The sequence below is a fragment of the Canis lupus genome, chromosome 6 (assembly GCF_048164855.1).
Source record: "Canis lupus baileyi chromosome 6, mCanLup2.hap1, whole genome shotgun sequence".
Taxonomy (NCBI): domain Eukaryota; kingdom Metazoa; phylum Chordata; class Mammalia; order Carnivora; family Canidae; genus Canis; species Canis lupus.
The window spans coordinates 21,830,736-21,851,173 of NC_132843.1; the positions used below are offsets into that span (position 1 = coordinate 21,830,736).

Consider the following 20,438-nt stretch of genomic DNA (forward strand, 5'->3'; position numbering starts at 1 on the left):
TCCACCATTTTCCTTAGAATAAATTTCAAATGAATAAAATATTTACATATATCATTTTTTGAGTGCTAAAAATGATGAAATTATAATTATTTAGAGATAAGAGACTTTCAAAGTATAATACAAAATTCAGAATTATCAAAATTATCATAAAAATATAAATGTTATTATATAAAAATTTAAACTTAATGTTCAGTGTTATATGGTAAAAAAAAATAAATAAAGGATGTTGTATGAGAGAAGGTTAGCACTCCCCTTGACAAGGATAGAAGAGGCTGTCAGTCCTGACAACACACATACAGTTAAGACATTGCCATGTTCGTGGCATCTAACCAACATTTTGCTCCATGTGGGGCTCTGGGCTCAGCTACCAGTTTGTTGTCCCTTTTCCTCCGTCTCTGCTTCTCTCCTGCTGACTCCCTTCCCCTAAGAATGCATTCTTTTGCTCTCTCTCAAATAAATACATACATACATACATACATATATACATACATAAAATCTTTTTTAAAAAAAAGGAATCTATAAATTATGGAAATATTTACGACGCATGTGACTTTTAAGGGCTGCTATTTCTCTTGTACATAGAACATTTGACAGCATAATATAAAGCAAATGAACAAATGATACCACTATTGTTTTGAACAACCAATTCAAATGTCAAATACATATGTGGAACGTTGTTCTTTCTCTCACACAGCACAGTTGTCCTGATCTGTCATTATGAAAAACTTAGCAGGTGAGCAATGGATTGAAAGAAAGGGAGTAGCATGGAAATAGCCTCCCTTTCACTTTTTTGGCATGATGTTAGCAATGAGTATATCCAGGTCGATCTAGTGGACCTTGCAGAATATCCCTAGGCTTGAAATGTTTGCTGATATCTCAAGTAAAAAACCAAGCATATCTCAGCAGTAGTGATTTTATAGAAGCAACTATATTGACAGGAACTAAAAGAAGTCAGGCTGAAGCTTGCTAACAGATAATAACATCTATTGGTGAATTGTGCAGTAAGCATAACAACAGTACCCTGCCCCATTGGAGAAAACAAAAACAAAGCAAAACAAAACAAAACTTCACCCATGAGCCCCAAAAGGCCCGCTACCTAGAAGTATAAGTGATAAGTCAGTGTTAGCCAGAAGGCAGTAGCGAACTGATAGCAAACTGCACTTGCTTCCACATCAAGAATAAAGAAATACTATGTGCCTTTGTGTATGTCCCAGCCACCTCCTAGCCTAGAAAAAAATATATAGATAGATAGATAGATAGATGATAGATAGATGATAAATAGATAGATAGATGATAGATAGATAGATAGATAGATAGATAGATAGATAGATAGATAGATACACACACACAGGAAGGAGGGAAGTAAGAGGAAAAAGGAGTGATCTGTAGAGTACCTCTCCTTCCCTAGCATAGATCCCCAGTCAAGGGTCAAGTCTGAAGCAGGTAAGGTAAAAAATGTGTTTAGAGTTGATTTGAAGCTTCATTAACAATGGAAAAGTGACTAGAAAGCTATTGGATTTGCCTAATCTATCACTGAGGGTTGGAAACTGAGGTCTTATATTTTCTTTCTGTGGAGGTACCATTTTAGTAACTCTGCATTTATTTCATCTCCATATTCTTCATATAATTCAGGAGTTAGGCTTTGAATTATGGAACCCAGGTAGTTCAGTGGAATGTGACCTGATTGGGTAGGCCAATCACACTTGAGAATTCAGTAAGTATGTGCAAACAGAAACTAAGTACTCATTCATCTAATGGCAGTCAACTACAGACACAACCCCATACCCCTATTGAGATTATATTTGATATTCAATTTTTTGTTTGCTTCTAATTATGAAGAAGTCTAAGTGATTCAGGTATAATTTTATAATTATTTTGGTAGGAATATATTCTCTTAGTGATATGGGATATTAAAAAATGATTATTAGGCTAAGATACAGTGAAAGAGTGATTTACATCTACTAAATTAAGTAGAGCCATGTTTAGTGAGGAAACAACTAATCCAGATGCCGTATCACCTGGAACCGTGTGCCTACTGATGGAGAAACTCAGATTTTGGGGGAAATTTTGTCTTATTCTTAATAACACATAAATTATGCCTAAATAATAGAAAAGTTTTCTTCAAGACATTAAAATGTTAAACAGAGAAAAGCTAAATAAAGGTAATTATGTAATTATAATGGACACTATTATTGCATATTTTCTGCTTTTGATCTTACCTGATTTAAAAAACAATTATATAAAATAATATCATATACAGTATTATGATATATGTAATATATATTATGATATATGTAATATGTCAATAATAGCATAATATAATAATATTATATATATATATAATATAATAATATTATATATATATATATATAATATAATATATATTATTAAAATGATAGGAGAAATAGTAATCATATAATATTGTGGAGTTTAACAATAGATATAATATTTATAACAAAAATACCCCAAAAAGGGCACTAGTTTGGACAGAATCCAGAAAAAAACCCTTAATAATCTCAGATACTTGGAAACCCTTAGGTCATTAAATTATTAAACACTCATGATGCCCACTGTATCATTCTAGCCTGGAGAAGCTGTGACTCTTTTTATGGAATTCTGAATAAAACTGAAGAGAAGTTATATGTACAAGTTTTAATCTTGTCTTTGCCTTTGCCTATTTGGGAAACATGTCAAGTAGATTATTTTACTTTAAAATTCTTAATTTGTAAAATGTTGAGCTTAATACTTGTCTTGTTTCATTTTTTTTGTGATTATGTAATATGTAAAAGTGCTTTTTAAAAAAATATATATATATTTTGAGAGCAAGAGAAACACAAGCAGGAAGAGTGGCAGAGGGAGAGGGAGAAGCACGCTCTCCACTTCTGAGTAAGGAGCCTAATGCTGGACTTGATCCCAGGACCCTGGGATTAAGACCTGTACTGAAGGCAGACACTTAACTGACTGAGTCACCCAGGTGCCCCAAAAGTGTTTTTTTTTTTTTTTTTTTTTTAATGAAACAACAATGGAGAACTACCTTTGGAATAAAAACTGCAGAGAAACAAAACAAAGCAAAACATAAAACCGTCTTTCCATAAATGCAAAGAGAACACTGATAAAATTTGTCCAAATCAACAAAGGACTCCAGAAATTGACCAAAAACTTGTAAAAATCAAAGAAGCATTAATTCAAGAAAAATAGCTGAATCCCAGTAAAAACAATGTTTTAGTGTGTTTTGACATAAGCTATTCCAACTCTCATTTCTCTACGTCCATAATAACCTTAACCTCCAATCTAACAGCTGAGTCAATGTCTTAGAAGCCACCAGAGACATTAGAATGAGTTCGGATGCTCCCAAGTGCCATCCCCAGGGAATTATTACTATTGGATCCATCTGGGCTTATCTGGTAGCAGCGTGACAATTCCACTTCAGTGCCTGTCTTTATTTAACTTGACTTAGAGGTCTCACTGCATTAAAGTTCTACCCCTAAGGCCTTTGTCTAAAATAATCAGCAGAAATTGTTTCACATTAGTGACTGAAGCGGCAGTAAGAGGTGGAGCTAATAGGAAGCTAACCAATATACTTAAAGGAAAAACTGACGATAAAGAGTCTTTGAAATGTTCCAAATATATGTAGAAGTCTAGAAGGCTATGACATATGCACAGCTGTATGTAATTTACAGAAAAGATCAGAGAAGTCCTTAATCTTTCACCTCTGACTGACCTTGAGGCTTCTGCACAAGCAGCAAGTAGGGAAACTTAAGGCAGAGCTGTGGACTGTCTGCTAAAGCATTGTGGACCTACTCTTAAACAGAATCCTCCAGCAAAGGCTGAGTGACTTACTAGTTTAAGCCAATGAAACATCTGTCCAATAATTAGCTGACTACTAGGCTAACTGAGCTGATTTCAGAGGCCATATATGACAAAGAACGTGGAATTTAGAGAATTAAACCAGGAAATTGACTAGTAAAAATTACAACAGAGTAGCCACATTATACTGTTTAAAATCAATTTTTAACAAAAGCATATGAAATGCAAAGAAATAGAAAAATATGGCCTATACACAGTAAAAACAAACAAATAAATAATCGTCAATAAGAACTGTTTCTATGAAGCCCAAATATAGGACTTATTAGTTAAAGGTTTTAAATGCGCAAGTCTAAGTATGTTCAAAGAATTAAAGAAAACCATATTTAAGAATTAAGGGGAATTAGAAAGTTTTCTTGCCAAACAGAAAATATAAATAAAAAGATGAAAATTATCTTATAAAAAACAACCAAATAGAAATTATGAAGTTAAAAATAAAATGACTGAAATTAAAAAAAAAAATTACTGTGGTTCAATAGAAGATTTGAACTAGCAAAATAAAAAGAAAATCATTAATTTTAATGCCCAAAGCAATTACTAAGATGATAAGTTTTGAAATATAGTAAAAAAGAATAAGGGCAGCCCTGTGGCTCAAGCAGTTTAGCGCCGCCTTCGGCCCAGGGCCTGATCCTGGAGACCCGGAATCGAGTCCCATGTCAGGCTCCTTGCATGGCGCCTGCTCTCCCTCTGCCTGTGTCTCTGCTTCTCTCTCTCCTCTCTGTGTATTCTCAGAAATAAATAAATAAATAAAAATCTAAAAAAAAAATAAGAAAATTTTCTAGTATATTTTTAAAAACTATCTAGCTTAAAGGCAGAAATTAAAGAATATATATAATAACTGACAGAACTGAAAGGGAGAAATATACAATTCAATAATAAAAGTTGAAGCCATAACACTGCTTTCCATAATGCATAGAGCAAGTGGGCAGAAGATATTTCTTGACCAACAAGAAAATAGAAGACTTGAACAACAGTATAAAACAATTAGACTAACATTCATAGTACACTCCTTGAAAAGGAATATATACATTCTTCCCTAATTACACATGAATATTTTCCAAAATAGACCATACACTAGGTTACAAAATAAACCTTGATAAAGATAAAAGCATTGAAGTCACATAAAGTATATTATCCTCAGACTAAAATGAAATAAAGTTAAAAATTAATAACAGACTGAGGTTCCTGGGTGGCTCAGTCCAGCTCTTGATTTTGGCTCGGGTTATGATGTCACAGTCATGAGATCAAGCCCAAGTCAGGCTCTGTGCTCAGTATGCAGTCTGCTTAAGATTCTCTCTCTCCCTCTCCCTCTGCCTCTCTCCTTGCTCATCCTCTCTCTTACCACTTTTATTCAGCATAGTACTAGAAGTTCTAGCCAAAGCAATCACCCCCCCCCCCAAAAAAAAAGAAAGAAAGAAAAGAAGGGGCATCTATATTTGTATGGAAGAAGTTAAACTGTCACTATTTGTATATGATATTATACTATACATAGAAAACCCTAAGACTCCACCAAAAAACTACTAGAAGAAAAAAATGAAGTCTGTGAATTTGCAGTATACAAAAATGAATACCCAGAAATCAGTAGCATTTCTATACACTAATAACAAGGTAGCAGAAAGAGAGATTAAGAAAACAGTTCCAAGGATCCCCGGGTGGCGCAGCGGTTTGGCGCCTGCCTTTGGCCCAGGGCGTAATCCTGGAGACCCGGGATCGAGTCCCACGTCGGGCTCCCAGTGCATGGAGCCTGTTTCTCCCTCTGCCTGTGTCTCTGCCTCTCTCTCTCTCTCTCTCTCTGTGTGACTATCATAAATAAATAAAAATTAAAAAAAAAAAAGAAAACAGTTCCATTTATTATTGTACCAAAAAGAATAAAATATTTAGGAATAAACTTACCATGGAGAAAGAAGACCTGTACTCTGAAAACTATAAAACACTAAAAAAAGAAATTAAAGCGACACAAATATTCCATGCTCATGGATTAGAAGAATATTGTTAAAATGTCCATATTACTTGAAGCAATTTACAGATTCAATGCAATCCTTATCAAAAGACCAAAGGTATTTTTCACAGAACTAGAACAAATAATACTAAAGTTTATAGGGAACCACAAGAGACTCTGAATTAGCTGAAGAGTTTTGAGAAAGAAAAACAAAGTTGAGGGTATCACAATTCCAGGCTTACAAAGTTGTAGTAATTAAAACAATGTCGAGTACTGGAACAAAAATAAACACATAGATCAATAGAACAGAACCAAAAACCTACAAATAAACCCACAATTATATGTTCAATTAATCTATGACAAAAGAGGCAAGAATATACAATGGGGAAAAGACAGTCTCTTCAGTAAATGGTATTGAGAAAACTGGACCACTTCTAAAACCATATACGAAAATAAACTCAAAATGGTTTAACGTCCTAAATGTGAGACATAAAACCATAAATATCCTAGAAGGGAAAACAGGTAGTAATTTCCTTGATATTGGCTAAAGCAACATTCTTCTAGATATATCTCCTAGGGGAAGGAAAACATAAGCAAAAATAAACTATTGGAACTACATCTAAATAAAAAGCTATTGCAAAGTGAAGGAAACCATCAATAAAATGAAAATGCAATCTACTGGATGGGGGAAGATATTTGCAAATGATATATCTGGTAAGGAGTTAATACCAAACTAGATAAAGGACTTACACAACTCAAAAATATAAATAAATGAAGAACTCACACAACTCAATATCAAAACAAACAATCGATTAGAAAATGGGCAGAAGACCTAAATAGACATTTTTCCAGAGAAGACATAGGGATGCCCAACATATATGTGAGAAAACGCTCAACATCACTATCATCAGAGAAATACAAATCAAAACCACAGTGAGATATCAACACACACCAGTCAGGATGGCTAGTATCAAGGATACAGGAAATAACAAGTGTTGGCAAGGATGGGGAGAAAAGGGAACCCTCATGCACCATTAGTGGAAATGTAAGTTGATATAGCCAATATGGAAAATACTATGAAGGTTTCACAAAAAATTAAAAATAGAACTACCAAATGATCCAGTAATTCCACTACTGGGTATTTATCCAAAGAATATGAAAACACTAATTCGAAAAGATGTCTGTGCCCTTGTGTTTATTGAGGCATTATTTACCATATCTTTCTCTCTTTATTTTTTTTCTTTCTCTCTTTAAATCTCAGAATATTTTGAAATTTATTTTTTGCATTGTATAGATTAGACACATTAATTAGGCTAAATATTTCATTCAAGATCTTATAGTTCATAAATGGTGTCACCAAGACAGGAGCTCAAATCAATTAATTGTAAAGCAAATACTCTTACCCACTAATTTATATTTTTTAGTTCAAGATTAAATAAATAAGAAAAGAAATAAATGAGAAACATTTACTCAACCAATGATATTTTTACAGCTGCCTTATAAGTGTTCCAGGAGATTTATCATTTGAAGTAAAGTTTGATTGAATATACATTCCTATATCAAAGAAATGTTAAGTAAATTTTCAGGATTTATTACCATGAGCCTTCTTCAACTCATTCTTCGCATGCTAACTGAGGTCACCTATCTTGAGGTGTTGTCTCATTTTAATACACGTCTGAATGTACTGGAAAGCATTTAGAGGACACAACAATAATTATTCAAATGACAAATAGAAAGGAAATCCTCAAGTACACATTCAGGGGAAAGTAGGCAATTAAATGCAAGTACAGATGGGAAGATGGCATTTTCACAGTAAGTCCAAATTAGGTAAAGAGTTTATCTGGAATCTAAATTGTTTACAAGTGCCTTTCCACAAGTTAGTGACAGGAATCAGACTTTGATGTTCTGTTCAAAAGCCTTTTACCTGAATTTTGGACAATCTTAGTTTTGATGTGGTCTATTTGATTTGCTTCTTTGTTGCTCTTAGCATAATTTACTCGGTGTTTTTTTGTAAAGTCTCTCTTATTGATGATCCTAAAATCTCTAGAATTTTAGAGCTAAATCTTAGTAGCAATCTAAGTCCAATCTTATCATTACAAGAGAGGAATTTGCAATCAAGATAGATTAGGACTGACCCAAATATTTTTCCTTCAAAATATGAGAGGCTTTCTTCTATGGGCTTCTTTAGGGAAAAAAACTAGCCAGTTTGATTATTAACCTATTTCAGATAATATGCTTGAATTGTTTAAAATAAATGCTACTATTATGTTCCCAAAGATTGTACTTCTATTATTAAATTTAATATTATTTTCTTCTTTTTAATTTGAGCTATTTAAATAAATCACATGTTCTCTTTATTCTCATTCTTAAATGACAAATATCTATACAAATCAGTTAACTGCCTAAACATAGGGTACAGGATTCCTTTTAGCCTCTCTCACTGGATCACTCAGTAATAAAACTTCCAATCCTCTAATCTTTAGAAATCTTTGAAATCTCAACATTAAAGAGTTTTTCATTGTGTTGCTCTGCTGGAATAATAGATATCCTCTGCTGCCTTCTCCTTCTGGCTAGTTGTATACAAGGAGCATAATTTAACCTCAGCATTTTGAAGCGTCTGAGATTCTCTGAAGGTCAGAGAAAGTACATACAAGGCTACACCTACAACTTGTAATGTATATTGTAAAAATTTCTCAATACCCTATAACTTTGCCATCAATATTTGCCTTAAATTTGATTCAGAGCAGTTTCTAAATAGGGCTGTCACTATTCAATAGGAATTGCACATAAATGAGAGATCTAGCCTTCTTCACCCATTTTGTGCATACATAAGCTAAAATTATGTCATAACCTACATATGAATGATTTTAAAAAGCTAAAAGAACAATTGTTTGTTTGTTTTTTAACCAGGATTCAGCTCAAAAACTCAATAGCATCAGTGAAAGCCAAGAATGTATTAGAAGGCATTCCATAAACATTTGTTTGAATTGCAGAATCTTTACTCAGTCTTGTTTTTTCTTTCTTTCTTTTTATTCCTCTTATCTAAACCACTGAGATCTAGCCTAGTATAAGCTAATTCACAAGCATTCTACATTCTGAAGTTTCTAAAGTGCATAGATTTAGAGAAAAACAATTAATTGCATCTTCCAGGCTGCTAGAAATACATGCTTTTCAGGCTGATTTAGAAGCCATTAAAGCCAGAGTAGGAGGGTTCCCACAAACAGTGATTGGAATTTATTTTCAGGAAGAAATCCAGAGTCACAGCAGAAACGACATAAATTAAAAGCATACCCTTGAAGAGGAGGAGTTCCTCGGGGAGCCAAAGAAAAATAGTATGCTTTTCTTATTAGGAGTTTTGTTAGCAGTCTATTAAGAACAGGGTGGTAGTTAATTATAGGTACACACAAAGAAACTAGATGCAGCTTAAATGTAGTGAATATGGGCATTTTAAAAATAATTTACTAATTATATTTTATATACTATAATGATTGTTATTAAACTTATATCAAGTGCTGGTCATTAAAGTGAGAATAAATTTCCCTAAGTCAATAAAAATATCTCTGAATAAGAAACAAGCCAAAAAAGTGAATTATTGAATGATATTTTTATTTCATTTCTGTCTCTTTCTTGGCTAAATGCCCTAGTTTCAAAGTCTTATTTCTTGCTTTCCACTGTGCCCATAGTATTTCTACCTTCCTCCTCATGGTACTTAGCTCTGTGATGTCCTGTATCCTAGAGTGAACACACTGTATGCCTACTATAGTACGTATTGATTTTTATCTAGGCCTTGCTGTGGCCTGCAAGCAAAATGGGTATAGTTATTTCCATAATGTGTGCTTAGTCCTTCTTAGCTCAGACATATTTTCTTAACGAAATGTCATATTAAGATAATCTACTGGAGTGCTGTTAGAGAGAGGGATTGTAAACTATCGCTTTGCCTTAATTTTCCTGAAACAGCAATGAATAAGCCAGATGAGCATGCTTTCAAAAAGTTTAGATCAGCTAGAGTCCTGGTTATGGCAAGGGATTTAGTAAATCTGCATATGCCATTATTTCAGCTGCTTGGAAAGAGAGAGATTGATTTGAATTTTATTTTCTATTGAAACACCCATCATCTAGTTATTTTGGAATCATATAAATATATTATTCTCAATGGATTATTATTTGCCTTAAATTTTAATTAATGTTTATTTGCAAAGAGGGCTTTATTTTTCCCCTGTATTCAAAATTCAAATGGGACTATATAAATAGAGCAGAAAACAAAACTTCCCAGATCAAAAACAGCAGCTTATCTCCAAAATTCACTTTTTACTTCCCCATTTGGTCTGAATTTTTGTCCATTCTCATTCTTTATAGACCCTTAAATTCTTGACTTTTTGGGGCTCCCATGTCTAACACAAATCTGTCTTATTTTTTATTAACTGGTTGAACTTCTCTATGTTCCATGTAAACGTATTTCTGTGGCCCACTTTGGCTTTGCATTTCATAAATTTGTAGTCAGAATAACTGATATCAGCCACTAACTCAGGACTTCAAACTAAAAGAACCAGCTTTGCAATCTGCCAGGTTCTAGGGAAGAAATAAATACATCCTCATATTATTTCCTTGACAACTTATAATTTTACTTTGGAGAGTCATATTATCAGAAGAGTTATTTTAATTCTTAATAAAGACTACTGTTTTATAACTATCAAGAATTGGTGCACATAGGGTAATATAATTAAAATTAAGTAAATATAATAAATATTAAAAAGTATGACCTGGAATATAGCAGTGTCTGACAGATTATCCATATACTAAGGAGGATTCTGATATTAATAATTAGTATTTTTGTGTACTTAACCTGGCCAGGTACTGTTCCTCTGGCCTTACTTATATTAACTAAATGATTCTTACAATAACCTTATGAGATCAGAACTATCATCTCAGTTTTTTTTATATATTTTTTAAGATTTTATTTATTTATTAATTCATGAGAGACAGAGAGAGAGCGAGAGAGCGAGAGAGAAGCAGAGACACAGGCAGAGAGAGAAGCAGGCTCAATGCAGGGAGCCCGATGTGGGACTCCATCCGGGGACTCCAGGATCAGGCCCTGGGTGGAAGGCAGGTGCTAAACTGCTGAGCCACCCAGGGATCCCCTATCATCTCAGTTTTAATCAGAGAACTGACAAAGTTTTACCCAAGCCCAGTTAGTGAGTGATTAAGGTGGGGTTAAAACTCAGGCAATAGGACTCCAGATCTCAGAAGACTTAACCAAAATGCAGGTCTGAGGACTAAATTAGAAGAAATACTGCTATAGAAATAACTTCTCATCTCTCTTCTTCGTTAGGTTATATTCTCAAATATGAAAAAATGTACTAAGCATTTTACTAGACACTGGAACAAGAAAGGTAGCTATGCAAACCTGATGATTTTTTTTAACTTAAAGTTTAGTGAAGAAAATAAGGCTAAAATTAATTTTACAAATATTGAAAATGTTTGATATCTACTTCTAAGGAGATGCAGAGAGAGTTGAGAGAGTAATGAAAGTTAATTTAAAGCAATTTAGAAGAGTGATCAGATAAGCAACCCTAAAGACTGGGCTCAAATATTATAAATAATAGAGGTGATCTGGTAAGGTGGGAAAGCAGGAAGATGACAGTGAATGGGGAGGGGTTTGAAAATTCTTCCAGGCAGAAACAATTGCATGCATAAAAGCCCCAAGACCAGCGAGAGTGCCATGGTTTTGGTGGGACTACAGAGGAAGTCTGGCCCCCATGGTGTGTAAAACTCTGTAGACATGTTAAAGACCTTGGGTTGTCTTCAAAGAGCAATTGGAAGCTACTAAAGGGTTTTCAGCAATAAGTACTTTATTTACTCTAGCTGCACAGTGGAGGATAGAATGAAAGGGTACACTCATAGAATCTAAGACAACTGTCAATACTAATTATACTGATTTAGATAAGTGTCTTTCTGGTGCATCTGCATTTATAGTAAAGGGAAATACAATTGTTTTCTAACTGTTTATAAAAACTTTTAACATTGTAGATAATCTCTAGGACCACATATGGAAAGTCTAATTTTCCTTGGCTTTTGAGACACAGTGTTTAAAAACATGGATTTGTAATCTAATGCCAAATCCTGAACTCTACCATTCGCAGGTTATATAACCTTGGGCAAGCTATTAACATGGGAAGGGAGAGTAGTGTGAAGGGAGGCAAAAAAACTACTAAAAAGGTCCTTATCACATAAAGGAGACACATTCGCTCAAAAAAGCGTAGCAGTATGACATTAATTTGTTGTTTGCTTTAAAGAAAAACAAATAGCTTCAGTAAAAGCATTCAATTCTACTTAATTTATTATTCAGACAGGAGTTTGTTTGAGACATATCAAGTAAGGTTAAAATTGGCCTACAAGGATATAAACATCAGTTCACAAGAAATTTCCTTTTGTGGAATAGCTCATTCCTCAAAAAAATGAAACATGACTTTACATCCATTCTGTGGTATGAAAACATTCAATGAGTTAGTACATATATATTATGTGTTATGTGTAATTCACTAGATTTGTCACTTCATAACCATGTGTATTCTTGGTGTATTCTTGGTTCTCTAAGTTCTATGTCTTAGAATCTCTAAGCTGATTTTAATTATATTTGAATTCATGGGTAAAGTATTTCTTAATGGGTTTATGATGGAGATAAGTTTATGCTTCTAAGCAAGATATTTATGGCTTTGCAAATAACCACGATAAAGATATCTTGCTAGAAATATATCCAGTGTAAAGGAAAGAAAACAATTCTATTCTTGCTTCAACTAAATCTGATCTAATTCTACTACTAAAAATGCTATCAGCCATGTATATTGATACATTTTTTAGCAGTAGAGAAAGTTCCTGTGGCTAATATTTGATTGAAAAGGATGTTGCAGCTGTTAGGGGGAAAAAAAGGAAAGAGAAAGACGTGAGATGCTTGTTCCTCAGGCTAATTTGCTGCCTCTAACCTTGTATTTGTTGACCTCACCTTTTGTCCACATCTTCCCCTCACCACAAGTATGCACTCATAAATTTCAGTTCCCAACCTTATTACATTTGAGATTGTAAAATGCCGGAAGCTATGCTGCTAAAAGTGCTGCCTCTCAAACAATTTTCTGCAATGATATTAACCTTGAATGCAAGAGATGTAAGTGATGGACAGTTTACAACACAAATAAGTTATAGTCTATTTAGTCTAAACCCTTCATTTAAAGGAAAATGACTAGATTTGGAGGTCAGGGGAACTCTATAATCACATTGATATTCTTGGCCCCGTGGTGACTCTAGTTAACTACCACAACAAAAACAACAAAACCACTGTGATTTTAGATGTCCTCACTTAAGAAGTGTCTGTTAACATATTTTTTAAGTTGATCTAGTTTGATTACTAATTTCAGATGACTCAATAGAGCAAAGTCCATGAACATGATGATTCACACTAGGTAAATATGAGAGATGTGTGTGTGTGTGCGTGTGTGTGTGTATATATATATATATTCATTGTTCATTGAATATATATATATATTCATTGTTCTATATACATTGACTAATTCAAGTTTGGTTCAATTAAATCCCACTGTTTTAATAATTATGAATAATACCTAAAGCCATCGGAAATAAATATATTGTAGTTTTAATACCTTCGTGAAGGTGTGATTTTTTAAAAGTAATCTCTATGCCCAATATGGGGCACCAACTCACAACCCTGAGATTAAGAGTTTCATGCTCTATAGTCTGAGCTAGCCAGGTGCACCAAAAGCTGTGAATTTTATTTTATTTTATTTTATTTTATTTATTTTTTTTTAAAAGCTGTGAATTTTAATATCGTGCTGTTATATCTCAAAAATTTGGAGGTCAACCAGTTCTGTCCCAATATTTATAAAATCTAGTAATTTTCTAAATCCATAAAATTCATTTTGAAGATGAAATTTATAAAATGTGTTTAGTGTTAAACTTTTGGATATATTATATAATATAACATAATATTATATAAATACCTGTATCACAGAATATAACTTGCTTAGTTTCTTCCCATGAGGGTTGGTACCAAGACTGTCACTCTCTAGCTGTCAGATGTGTTGGCTGCTAATGGCTAACGACTGTACCCTCTACATGGGAATTGGCCTCCATCAAAGGGATTGACTGCCTTCCTCAAGGCTGTGCACCCTCACAAGAGAAGCTTGTATTCAGTGACTGGCTGGCTTGGGAGTACATATGATCAAGACTTTCATCACAATGCAGGACAACTAAATGTCATTTTAGCTTTAGAGCTTGTATGGAATTGACAGGGATCTTTGTTTACTACATTGCAATTCAATTTTTCTCTCTAATACTGTATGACTCACTCAAGTGTTGTACTCTAGAGTACTCTTCAATAAACTTCATACTTACCACTCTGAATCTCAGAGAGTTTTCCCAAAATCTATCCTAAGAAAGATATTAAAAGTAGTCCAAGAAACAGGCTTTGAAATGTGATTTTGGACCAGGATCAACCCCTAGGCAGGTGGCAATTAGGACCTCATAGATAGTGTTAGGTCTTGCAATGCCATAACAGAACAATCATTAAATAAAACTTTCACTGGTAATGGGACGGTATTAGATGTTATGGGAAGGATATGCACTATCCCTGGCTGCTGCAATAGTCCATTTTGGAAGTTCTCAGAAAGTGGAGATTATAAGGACAATAGGATTAAATATGGTGTTGAAGACATTAATTTGCAACAACAAAGGCAAATACAATGAAGGACATTGGAAAAAAGGAAAAAAAAAAAAACCCTAGAGGATGTTTAATGGAAATTTTAGGGCAAGGTTTGAAAGCCATAAGGTCTCCTCAGCAACATATAATCTCTTTCCTTTAGCCAGAAAGTAGAAGGCTACTTTTAGTAGAAAGATCAGTCCTGAAACTTAGAGGATTGCAGCAGCCTAGAGTGTCATCTATAAGGAGGAGGACCTTAATTGGATGGAAGAGGGATCCTGAGGAATAGAATTGGTGACATCTGGGTTGGATATCTCTAATGCTTAGAAATCTCAGATCTTCCTGAACTCTAAAAGCCTGCCGTGTCATGTTCCTCCTTCTCAACTAATGCTCCCACAGTGTTTGAAGGTGACATAGAAGAAGCCCCTTTCTTATGAAATAACATCAGCTCACCCCTCAGGATGTACTCTCATCCCCCCTCCTAATCACCAACTGATAAGTACAGTCAAGTTACAACCTAACCCAGCTACAAAAGTAGCTGCTAAGGAAGGAAATGGAGTATGTCCCAAGATAGCTGCAGAATCTAGGCACCGTGTACAGATAGACAATGGGAGAGTACATATGGAACTGGGTTCTGAAGGGCAGGAATATGGAAATGGGCAGCATATGAAGTTGGATAGGAATATTTATAGGCATCCACTTTCAACCTGACAAGAATCCCAGGAGATGGTACCCACACACTACACTAGTAGCTTAGCTCAGTGGTTGCTGTATAGTTTCCATCAGGGGTGGTCTGAAATGTAATGAGTGAAAGATTTCACTTTATGCGGTGCATTGGGATGCATTTTGTGTGGAAAATAAATAGTACAAGTTTATAATATAAATTCATGCGGGATCTCTGGGTGGCTCAGTGGTTTAGTGCCGCCTTTAGCCCAGGGCCTGATCCTGGAGACCTGGGATGGAGTCCCATGTCGGGCTCCCTGCATGGAGCCTGCTTCTCCCTCTGCCTGTGTCTCTGCCTCCCTCTCCCTCTCTCTCTCTCTCTCTCTCTCTATGTCTGTCTCTCATTAATAAATAAATAAAATCTTAAAAAAAATTCATGGACAGTGGTAAGTAGCTGGTCTCTGATGGAGAAAGACTGGTGCAAGAAGATCTAGGGAAGAAGCATGTGGATACACTTATGATTGCAGACAAATTGAGAGCTTTGTACCACCTGTTAATGCCTTCCTGTGAACATCTACAATGCTAAAAAAGCAAGTACTCATAACGGTTTAGACATTTGTTATCAAACAGCTTCAGTCTCAAGCTCTCCCAGAACTGATACAATGAGAGCATGAACAGAGTAGCTTTTGGAGCAGTGGTGAAGAACACACATCACTAGCATGGAACACCAGCATGGGTTGCCACTCAATTCAATGATCAGTACATGGTCTGCATCTCCAAAATTTCAAATAGAATAGTCTAGGAGCTTAGGGGTGAAAGTTGGAGCATCCCTGTGTATTAGTTATTGTTATGACAAAATACCATAAACCTAGAGCCTTAAAGCAACACAAATATTTTATCTTATAGTTCTGTGGGTCAGAATTCTGGAATGGATCTTGCCAAGCTAAAATTAGATGTTGATAAACTGTGTTCCTTTCTGGATGATCTGGGGACACTCACTTCCCTTACTTATTTAGGGGAATAGCAGAAGACCATGGGGCACAAAATCATATCTATAACATATGGCTTACCGAATGACTCACTTTGTATTTTCTGTCCTTGCAATTCTGGTCTCTGTGGATTCAGATATCTGGGGGTGTGAGTGTGGGGAAGTATCACCAGAGGACCCAGCAAGATTACCATAATGTTCTAAATTAATATATTGTTTCAGACTCCCATGAAATGGACCAAAAAAAGGAACCACCATCCTGGCAGGAGTAATTGGCCTTAATTATCAAAACTCAGTAAAGATGTTGAGTCACAGTAAAGTTATGGGGAATGTTCGGCACCTAGGTACTTATTGGGGTACATTCTTCTGCTTCCTTCCCAATATTTATAGTATACGTGGATAAGTAAAGCAGCCATAGGCTGAGAATGTCATTGGCTTGTACCCTTGAGGGATGAGGAAGTGGGTCACCCCACCCCCAGCGGATAGTGGAGCAGAGGCATGATGAGTATCAGTTGCAGTTGTGAAACTGGCTGTAGCAGTGGAGCCTACATATCATCTACTAGCATTCTTATTATAGATTTCTACACACACACACACACACACACACCAAACAATTCTAGAGGAGCTGTTCCTAATGAGATGAACCTATCAAGTAGAAAAACAGAATCTAAACAGTGTAATTATGGTAGACTCTTAGTATGTGCTGTGGTACACTAACCAGATGCACTCACTTTTCTGCAAGGCTGATTATGGTATTATCTCATGAGACTTGCCCTCAGATAAAGGGACCTGACTTACCCAAAGTTATCCTCCCTCCTTGGGAGGCTATCATCCAAATCCAGTGATGGTTCAACCAGAGGTACAAATAAATGTTCAGTCACATTACCTCATTTGAGAACATCTCTTAGGAGCTATCCACCTTCAGAGTTCCTCATAGGATTGATAAGGGCTTTTATAGTGATTGAATCATTCTTTAAATGTCCAATTCTAGGGATCCCTGGGTGGCGCAGCGGTTTGGCGCCTGCCTTTGGCCCAGGGCGCGATCCTGGAGACCCGGGATCGAATCCCACATCAGGCTCCCGGTGCATGGAGCCTGCTTCTCCCTCGGCCTATGTCTCTGCCTCTCTCTCTCTCTCTCTGTGACTATCATAAATAAATGAAAATTGAAAAAAAATAAAAAAAAAAAAAATAAAAAAAAAAAAATAAATGTCCAATTCTAGTTCCTCTTACAGGTGTTTTGCTCATGGCTACTACCCCAAAAACTTCTTACATGTAAATATCCAATTCAGAGTGTGATTTCTGAGAAACATCTCCTAAGACATCTTGTTTGCTCATTGAAATGCTTTCCTTGTAGATGTTCTTCAAATATGGACTTTGGAAAAAAAATTGATTTATTTGCTTTGAGATGGTACTTTTGAAAATGATCTAAGTGAGTTATTTTAACATTAATAAACTTTGTAAGCCAAGTCAAGGAAACACAATGGATATCAAAATATCATGCTTTAAAAAAATTTCCATTGGCCATAGATTTTGGCAATGCATGTTTCATAGTGTTATTAAAAATGATTTTCATGTGACTTCTCCTTTGAAACAGGTGGGATTATCTACAGCAGCAGAATCATCCTTAATAAACTCTCATTCTCATTCCATTTTTAATATAATTACTAAAGAAACAGAACAGCCAGTTGAAAAATAAGTGTTGGAAATGTGCTATGTAAAAATAATAACAATTTAAAAATGGGAAAATAGAATATGACTGGAACCACACTAGAAAACTCACAAGAGGATTCCCACTTGTTCTAAGTGCAGCAATTAGTAAACAGGGTAGTCAGATAATTTAATCAGATACAGTGATGGTACTTGGCTATGAGGACCTTACTAAAAGACATTTTTCTTAAGTTCCTAGAACATTCCTGATATGTCTGCATGTTCCTCAAGTAATATCACAGTTTCTTATACAGACAGTGCTTTGACCATTTGAATCTGTGTGACCTAGGAAAAGTCATCTAGTATTAGTTCTGCAATGCATTGAAATAAATAAAAGGGATAGAATTTTTGAGAAGATAAAATTTAACTTGTAAAATTTTTATTTTAGTTCATTACACAGGGTAACCAATGAATAATTTTTGCCGTAATTACTATTTTTTTAAGTTTAAACCATTTCTTCAATAAATTGGTCAGTATATAAAACTCATGATATTTGGCCAGTAAAAATTATATCTTGTTTTTGTTTGATTCTTACTATATGTCAGGCTTCCAATCATCTTTTCTGTATTATATCATTTAACTTTCACAACAATCATATGGGGGTAGGCTCTACTATTTATATCATTATTTCTATTCTTTTGTAGATAAGCAAATAACAACACAGAGGCCAAAAGTTATTTCCCTATATGCATACAATGAGTAGGTAGCCAAATTTAGGATTTGAATCTAAGCTGTAAAATGTTATGCTCTGGGTGTCTAGTCTATACTGCCTCCTATGATATTGAATTAGAGTTACAGGTAAAGATTAGAGTTAGGAAGAGCCATCTGCTTGGAGAGCTGATTTAATAACCAAGATACTCAGATCAGGTTTCTGCCTATTCTGGCCATTTAAGGGTGCTGTCTTGGAAACAGATTCTCCAGCCCCAGTCCAGTCATTAGATGAATGTAGACTCAGCTGAATGAAATCTCATGAAAGGCCCAAGACAGACTCATCCATGCAAGCTGCTCCCAAAATCTTGAGCCATAGAAACTGAGATAATAAATATTTATTACTTAAACTTCTAAATTTGGAAATATTCTGTTATATAGAAATAAATAACAAACATAGACAAGTTACTAATAATCTCTGAACTATGAAATAAAATTAGCCAGCTAAAATGTTGGAAGAGGGATGTTTTTCAAGAGCTATGTAAGCAACAGCAACAATAACACAAAAGACATGTTTTTTCAATTGCTGCATCTAAGTTACCTATATCCTTTTTATGTTAAAGTTGGAAATATGAAAATCTTCAGGTTCTTATTTCTCTTCTTGTCCTCTCATATTTGCCTCTCTCTATATATATTACTTATTATCTATTGATTTGGAAGTGCAGATAATTAGCCAGGGACACAGATATAATCACCATAAAGCCTTACATATCTTGAAGAGAGAAAACCATATTTTTAGAACCATGTATTTAGAAAACTACCTTGTCATAGACAATGATGTGTAGAATTTGCCACTAGTGTCTGCCGAAAACCAATAGAGAGTATGCATTACTCAAAACCAACTACTGCAACAATACTGGAAAAATAGTGGAAAAGTTCAGTTCTACTTTAGACGTTGTGGACATTATTACCTTCATATATAGATGAAAACGTCTGAAGTAAAATCATGTTTATGATGTAAACCCACTATGAAATTAGAAAATTTGTTATGAATAAGAAAAGCTTCATTTACCTTTTCAAGTTCACCTTTTGTGAACAGGGCTCCAAAACACAGTTTAAATTATTAGGAAGATTTGTAGGTATATTGATACAGTTTGTATTAAAATATAAGTAACTTGCTTTTATATGATTATTAATTCTAAATAATTGATAATATGCATTTTAGCATATTTTCAGTAAAATGAGATAAGCCATTTTCTCCAATATTTAATGTGCAAGAAATGACCACTGGCCTTCTGTAAGATGAACCACAGTAGATATACATAGATCCATCTGGAGGTAGAGATGGCATTATACAAAACAAGGGGCAAAGAAATAAGTGGGAAGCAACCTGTGTTCTAGTCCTTCTAACGACAATCAGACTCACTGTGAACACTGATCCTTCAGTTACTATTGTGCCTGACTAATAATAAAGTGGTAATAAGAATCAAGGAAATGATATTCCTGTATTGACATAAAATTACAAAGCTAAGCCCTTATTTACTTCTTTCATTTTTAAGTAGTTATATATAGGAACTCAATGAAGCTAAATATAGGAATTCAAGTGAAATAAAAAATAAATGGAATGAAACTACAATACCTAATGGTATAAAAAAGAAAGGGAAAGGAAATAAAGGGGAAAAAAGAAATCTATTTCACCTGTTCAGTGAGAAACTACTTTGACAAAAAGGCACTGAGTTGAATACTACTAAGTGCCAGGCATTGTATTTAATGTTGAATATCCAAAGATAAATAACATATGTTCCATGCAACTGCTTGTCTAATATGGAAGGAGGTGTGTAAAAAATTGTAAAACAATGTGATGAAATATAAAACAGAACTACGTTGTAGGTGAAATTGTAGGAATAAAAACCTTGATTTGA

At 34.6% G+C, this 20,438-nt stretch overlaps 1 pseudogene; it reads left to right on the plus strand.

The window, feature by feature from the left end:
- Positions 1-223: 223 nt before the first annotated feature.
- On the plus strand, positions 224-341 carry LOC140636134 (U6atac minor spliceosomal RNA; annotated as a pseudogene).
- Positions 342-20,438: the final 20,097 nt, after the last annotated feature.